Source organism: Lactuca saligna, chromosome 9 (genome assembly GCF_052625555.1).
Source record: "Lactuca saligna cultivar CGN05327 chromosome 9, ASM5262555v1, whole genome shotgun sequence".
NCBI lineage: Eukaryota > Viridiplantae > Streptophyta > Magnoliopsida > Asterales > Asteraceae > Lactuca > Lactuca saligna.
Window position 1 is genome coordinate 30,245,937 of NC_136425.1, and position 8,074 is coordinate 30,254,010.

General features: G+C 34.9%; 1 pseudogene; it reads right to left on the reverse strand.

The window, feature by feature from the left end:
- Positions 1-1,626: 1,626 nt before the first annotated feature.
- On the reverse strand, positions 1,627-3,941 carry LOC145016155 (heat shock cognate 70 kDa protein-like; annotated as a pseudogene).
- Between the last annotated feature and the right edge of the window lie 4,133 nt (positions 3,942-8,074).

An 8,074-nucleotide genomic window follows, 5' to 3' on the forward strand; every position in this document is an offset into this window, starting at 1 on the left:
TTCTCAGTGATCAAGAGAGAAAAAAATTAGCAGTTGGGAGAAGACACTCATAGACCGTACGTGAGAGTAATGGGTTGGAAACCCTAGCTTGATACCATGTTGAATATGGGAAAAGCCTCAATTGGGAGAAAGTATGCACAATATATTTATATATGCAATAGTTACAAAGGGGACCCTACTCTATACAATAATCGACAAAAGTAGTATAAACTAACAATTATGATTTGGCTAAAATTTGTTCTTTTAAAAGTTATGGGATTCATTTGAAGGGTGTGTTTGGTGCCCATCCCTACCTTCTCATCTATTCCTTCCAGTGGTGTGAATATGGCTTCATCATCTTGTACTATTTGCAACGTGGAAGTCGAGACTACCGATCACAAGTTTGCTTCTGGTCCTTTTATTCACAAAGCGATGTATTGGATTTTTAAGTGGTGTGGGATTGATGGTAATTGTTTCTCAAATAAGGAGGAGTACATAAATTTTGCGGCTAACTGGGTAACGACAAATTGTATGGTGTTTTTTGGTATGTTTGGAAGGCGCGCAACGATAAATTGTTTCATCTTCTTCCTCCTAGCCCTACGAAAAACGGCAGATAACATAATTTTGTTGGTGTTTAGTTGGTATAAATACAAGTGTAAGGATGGTAATTGTAGTTGGGCTTGTTGATGTAGTTTCCCTTTTTCTTTTTTCTTGTATATATGTAATTTCCCTGTTTCTGTTTTGTCTCACTACTGGGGCCTTGCTAGGTTTGTTGTTTTACCAAACGTTGCTGGTTAAAAAAAAATTGACAAACAATCAAAATAATTAATTCATGTTAAATGGTAGTTAATTACTATATATAAGTAATAGCCCCTGATAATAGAAACACGCTCCATACCTTAGTCATAAAAAGTTCAATTATTTTTAAGAGAAATAAAATTATAAATCTTTTTTCGACATTTACTAGAAAAAAAAAAAAACGAACAATTATGATATACAATCAGAAAACAATTACATAATCAACACAGAAAAACAAAATACAAGAAAGAACAAAATGCAATTTATAAAAGATATAAAAACTTCGCCGTTATAGAAAGGCTCAATCTTAATAATGACCATTTAGAGCTTGATGCCAAACCAGTCCTTAACTAAATTAAAGGCCCCCATAACCAAACTGTAACTGTTGTTGTACCAGTCCTTGTTTTAATGGAGCTTTAAGAAAAATTGTAGGACCATCAAACGTCTGAGACTTAGGTTCAGTTATCCACCCTCGACAAGATACACGATCTTTCAAAGTCTAGAAAAAACTGTGTTGTGTAAAATATTGGAAACTAACCACCCATAGCATATCTATATATGGTATGCAATGTTGTTCATATAGATATATAATGTACCAAAACCATATATAAAATAGCTTTCGAAATTAAGTGTAACCAACCAAGAATGTAAACTAACCCCATTAAATGATCATGTTCATGTTTTTGTTCACAACTAAAAAAACTGATAAAAAGTGGTTCTTGATTTACCAATTTAAAGAAGTTACATGTTACTACATGTAACTACGTTTAACATCATCTTATGAAACCAAAAAAAAAAATACTTAGAAGATAGGTGAGTGTCACAACCATGATTTGAAAGCTAAAAATCTCACACGCATATAGACTCAAGATATTCCTTCATGCGCACGAGCTCATCAGCAGATGCAGCTTGGTTATGCTCAAGCCACTTGGTCGTGTCAGCAACCGCATGTTCCATTTTCATCAACTTTTTACGGTTCCTTGTGTTTTTCATCTTATTCTTCATGGTGTGTAAGCAGTCTTCTAATGCATTGAATGCACTTGCTTTCTTCTTGTATTCTTCATCCTCATGTTTGTACTTGTCAGCATCTTTAACCATCTTCTCAATTTCATCCTTAGAGAGTCTTCCATTTTGGTTGGTAATTGTCAGTTTCTCAGTCACACCTGTTGATACTATCTCTGATGTCACTGTGAGGATCCCATTGTCATCTATTTCAAAGCAGTTTTTGATTTGTGGTACTTTTCTAGGAGCCGGTGGTATCCCAAAAACTGTGAACATCCCCAACAAATGGTTATCTACAGATCTGGCTCTTTCACCTTGATAAACTTTGATGCAAACATCGGATTGGTTGTCATAAAATGTAGTATGAAATTTGGATTTCTTTGTAGGAATTGGGGTGTTACGTGGGATCAAAACATCAAATACTTCTTCTTTTACTTCTACACCAAGGGATAAAGGAGTGACATCCAATAACAACAGATCTTGAAACAGTCATCCCCGTTCCCACTCAACTTTTCAGCCATAACAGCTGCACCATAAGCAACTGCCTCATCAGGATTCACCCTCTTGCATAGTTGTTTTCCATTAAAAAACTCCTGCAACATAGATTGGACCTTTGGTATTCTGGTTGATCCACCAACAAGGATCACCTCATTTACACGAGATTTATCCATTTTTGCATCGGTCAAACATGCCTCTAGTGTCTGAATGCATTTAACGAAGAAACCCATGTTGAGCTCTTCAAATTTAGCACGACTGAACTTCATAGAAAAATCAATCCCCTCATGTAAGCCGTCTATTTCAATTGAAGTCAAAATATCGCATGAAAGAATCCGTTTTGCTTTCTCACAAGCACATTTCAACCTCCCCAAGGCTCTTTTGTTGCCCGTTAAGTCCTTTTTCCATTTCCTCTTGAATTCCTGAGCACAGTGATCCACCATACGACTATCAAAATCTTCACCTCCCAAATGAGTGTCACCTGCAACGGCTTTCACCTGAAGAGTACCACCGCCTTCCTCCATTGTCAATAGAGAGACATCAAAAGTGCCACCACCCAAATCAAAAACAAGAACATTAATCTTGGAAGTAATGTCCGACTTATTATCCAAACCATATGCAATTGCAGCTGCTGTTGGCTCATTGATGATTCGCATGACATTAAGTCCAGCAATAGCTCCAGCATCCTTTGTTGCTTGACGTTGCGAATCGTTAAAGTAAGCTGGAACCGTTATCACAGCATCTTTCACAACTTTTCCAAGGTATGACTCAGCAGTTTCTTTCATCTTCCCAAGAATCATGGATGAAACTTCTTCCGCTGAAAATTCATTCTCTTCACCTTTGTAGGAGACAACAATCTTTGGTGTGTCGGAAGGCCCTTGTATGACCTTGAAAGGCCACAACTTGATGTCATCTTGCACTTTGGAATCACTGAATCTCCTTCCAATCAACCTCTTAGCATCTAAAAATCCACAATATAAAATTAAGCCAATTTATATAGCCAAGTAAATTTGAAAAAAATAAAAACAGCTTTTACCAGTAAAGATTATAATTACCTGCATCAGTTGTAGAAGTAGATGTATAGATTGATGTTTCAAAGACAATTGAAGTAATATGCATGCAGCAAAATATGCAAAGAAACATTGACTAAATATCCCAGTCCACAGTAGAATGAAAGATATACTTCTTGTTTAAAAAACTTTATCTGATACTAAAAGAAGCAGATATATATTAACCCAAAAAAACATAAAAACCATATCGGAGAAACCTAACTTCAAAGATTAGTTTAAATCAAGGATCAAAAACTTTAGTTCATTTGAATGTAATTCACATTGCATAAATTTCATTCTGAACAATTTTCATAATATCAGACTCCTTTGCTGAATATGATATTTTCACATGCTTAATCTTACTAAGGTTAACCAAATAATTAAGAAAAATAAAGGCTTACCAAATATGGTGTTAGCGGGGTTCATGGCTACTTGGTTCTTGGCGCCATCGCCAATGAGACGTTCTCCATTAACGAAAGCAACACAAGAAGGTGTGGTTCTGTTGCCTTGATCATTGGGAATGATCTGGATATGACCATGCTTCCAAACTGCGACACATGAGTAGGTTGTTCCGAGGTCGATCCCAATCGCCGGTGTGTCGTTTCCTCTTCCGTCCATTATAGTTAAAATTTAACGTAAAGTAATAGAGTATTTTCGATTTTCAACGCAACTTCTATTTCAATATCAGACTCCGTCGCTTGGTTAACGAATTGATGAAAACCGACGTTGAAGAAGCCTAAGTTTGACAGAGCCCCTAACTTTTTGAGGCCTCCATTTTAATTTGTTATTTCCCGCTCAAAGTTTTAGTCGCCAAATAACCTATCTACCCTTATTCTCACTCTCGCTCAAAGCTGGAAAAGATAAAGTTTCCAACTTCATTCCGAGAAGTCAGCTACTAAATTATAAAGATTTTCGTATTGATTAGCAAGATCTGCATAAATGATGAAGGTAATTTCACGAAATCATCTCCTAAATCTCTGTGATTCTCAATCTTTCTGTTGGTATGTAAACCTCGTGGCTGGAATGTTTGTTTTTCTTGACATTTTAGCTCCTTATGTGTATTATGTGAGAAATAAATTAAGCCATTAAATAAATACTATTTAAGCCATTAAAGATTACTAACAATTTTTATTCAACTATCAGTTGTATTTCCATTCTTTGGTAAGTCAATGGACTCTTTACCATGTTTAGCATATTTTCAGTTTGATTGAGCTATAGATTGTTTGTTTTTATCTTAGGTTACATATAAAATTAGGTTTGTGATTTCAATATTGGTTGCTAATACAATGGACACCAGATGGTAGACAAAATTTCACAAAGAAAGTTTGTGTCTTTACTTTCTATTATTTTGATTATTTGTGGAATTACACTTATATTCACTACAAAAGTACGGAGCTATTGCGACGACTATGGTTGTCAAAATCGCAATCCTGATCGTAGGATCATACGATCCTACGATCCTAAGTAAGAAAAAAGATCCGTATCTTAAAAGGATCGTATTTGAGATAGAATCGCAGGTAGGATCGTAAGATTATCGGTAGAATCGTAGGATCGAGATCCAATCCGATGCTACCTTCCTTTTTTTTTTTTTTGCAAATGAAATTTTTTTTTTTTTTACTATTTTATGTTTCTTTTACCATTTATCAATCTAACATTTATCATTATTTATTGTGACTTATGACTAATATTTTAAAGTTTTTATAACTTTTGAACGAAAAATTAAATGTTTGAAATATTTTTCATGAATTAAATATTATAAATTAAAATTATATTCTATTTTGTGGGATTTTAGGATTTGGCTCCCGATCTTGCAAACCCAAAAACGATCCTGGATAGGATCCCGATCTTGACAACCTTGGCGACAACACCTATCCCGAAGACGGTAGTCGTCGCTACAAGTCAGGTTATGCCGACGCCATATCTTATGCCAACTAAGACTAAAGTTCTTTGTCTGTGCCGACGACTTGTCATCGCTACAAGTCTGGGAACGACCAAATTATTCGCGGTATTCTGAAAATCTACGCCGACGACACGGTATAGGTGTCAAGAAATCTATTTTTCATTTATTTTTATTCTATGGTGCAGAATATCAGAACGACAAAGTTTTTTTTGGAAGCTATACCGACGGCATGTCGTCGGCATGCTACGTGGCGATCCGCGTGAAATGTCTATCCCGACGACTTGTCGTCGGCACAACTTTTTATTTTGTTTTTTTTATTTCAACAAAAAGTGGAACGGCATCGTTTATTTAAACCCTATAACGACAATGTTGTACATGTATATTGTTTTATGACAATGATGATAATGTTGTACATATATATTGTTCTAGTGATGAATTTGATTGATGGTATGTTATAGTTATTATATATCCTGATTGCTTATATATTTGTTAAATTTTCAAATATTCCTTATTTATAAGTAGTTTTATTATATATTTTGAATGTTTATAATATTTGTTAAATAGATGGCAGAAGTCGCGATGGACTTGGAGGAGATGGTAGGGATAGACCTCCACAAGGGGTCCTATGCGGTGTACCATTAGGTTGCCAATCTTGTAAGTTATATGAAATTCTTAAGTATTAGATATATTAAAGTTTTAAATGTCTAAATTTCCAATTCTATATGTAAATCTAGCACAAGCGAAAAATGTGAATGTGCGTGGAAAAGAGCGAAACTTAAATTTGTACGATAAGTATGAAAATAACGATTGTAAGCCTTTGGTTGTGAAAATTGATACCTCCGGGTGGACATATCAATTCGTGGGGGATAACGGGAAATTATATGTCAAATTGATCTCAAATCTAGTGGGATCAGAGGTACTGTTGCTGAAACATCCATAAAAATCAGGACAAATTTAAACTTTTTAAAACATTTAGAAACCAACAGTTATTACCAATTTGTTTTCAAAAGAATTCTATATCAGAGTATCCCAGAAACATAGTCATAAAAGGTGAGGAGTTGTACGATCACGCCTTTACCTTCCTGCAATCATCTGATGCACCTGAAACAATAAACTGAAACTGTAAGCCCGAGTCTTAGTAAGTTCCCCCAAAATACCGATACACATACAGTTCACATAACAATATCAACAATATCATAACATAATAAACTGAACAGCATGCAATGGGTCCACAGCTTTACAGACTGGATTACCCCTGGGCCCACAATATGAGTCTAGATTGCCTTCCGGGCCCACAGCTCACATCTGGATTACCATCGAGCCCACAGTACGAGTCTCCTTAGCTCGTAACTGGAATGCTCCCGGGTTTGTTGGTTACCGCACGGAGTAGTATCACCTTAACCCATCCCACATAACATATCAACATATAACATAACCACTGAGCATGCAGATAATCATATAACAACATAGGTAGTCCTATAGATCTACCTAACTGGATAACCACTAGCATGCAACACTAACTTCATACTCAACATAATAACACTGCTAGGATAACATATCCAATGGGCCGGCCTTGGTGCCTTAGACCCCTTAGTATAGTGATGTAACTCACCTAGCACTGTTGAACTCCCGCATATAAAACTCCAGCTGTTGGTTGACAGATTCCCGAACTGTCAACATCAAAAAATACCTAATTAATAATTGGATTCCAAGCCCAAGGTCCATCTCACACTCCAAAGACCCAAAAGTCATGTAATGACCAAAGCCTAACATGTGCCCAATTTTTCCAAATTGGGCCCAAACCTTTACATGGTTATAATTAAAGGCCCAACTACCTAGTCCAGTCCAAACACTAGGCATTTCCAATAGCCCAATATCATATAATCATCAAGGCCTAACTATGGCCCATCTACGACCCAATTTTCCAAATTGGGCCCAAACCCTCATATGGGATTTACCCTAAAGCGCATTAAATTATTCTAGTTCATTTGCTTGTTCTTGGATGGCCCATTAATAACCCAATTACCAAAACCCAATAGAAAGGCCCAATTAAAATTTAGTTTTCTTACATGAAATGATGATTAGGGTTAAGTGTTCCTACTTAACCCATTAAGGACTTAATCCATTAAGTCCATTATTGCCTCAGGTGAATTTGTCAATGATTATAATTTAATATTTTGATTCTGTTAATTAATTCAAGAGCGGGTCTCGATAATTTTCTCAAAAATTAGGGTTTCAAGCCATTAAGGTTTTCCAACCCAAATACTAGCCCATTAATCAAATTGCTTAATTAAAAAGGTTGATTTCGTCGTTTATAGGAAATTTTGAAAAATTGGCTTGTGTTGTTTTATTTGAGTGAATTTGACTATATAATAGTGTATTTGATCAAAAAAAGTGAAATCGAAAGTCTTATTATTTTTAGTATCAACTTGTTTTGTTGGCTTAATGGGTTAAAGTTCTATAAACTTTTAGCCTATTTATAGTGGATCTTTTACAAAATTTTATATATTCATTTTGTTGTTTAATTATTCTAACTATTTTTTTTTTAATTAGAACCTATAATCATGTTACAATTAACTCATCCTTATGAACGTACAATATATATTACACTCACATAACTAAAAGTTCATATTTCAAAGTAATATTAAACCAACTTTATTATATCACGTTACTTTAAATAAAAATAAAAAATCAATGTCATCAAAAACCTAAATGTAATTTTTTGCTTATTAATTTTTTTATAAAGGTTGAAAGATTATGTGATTGATGTAATTACAAAAAATAATAAAAATAAAGAAAAATATGGGTTTCCAGTTCTAAACTCATTTTACCCGGTTCCACCTTACCCACT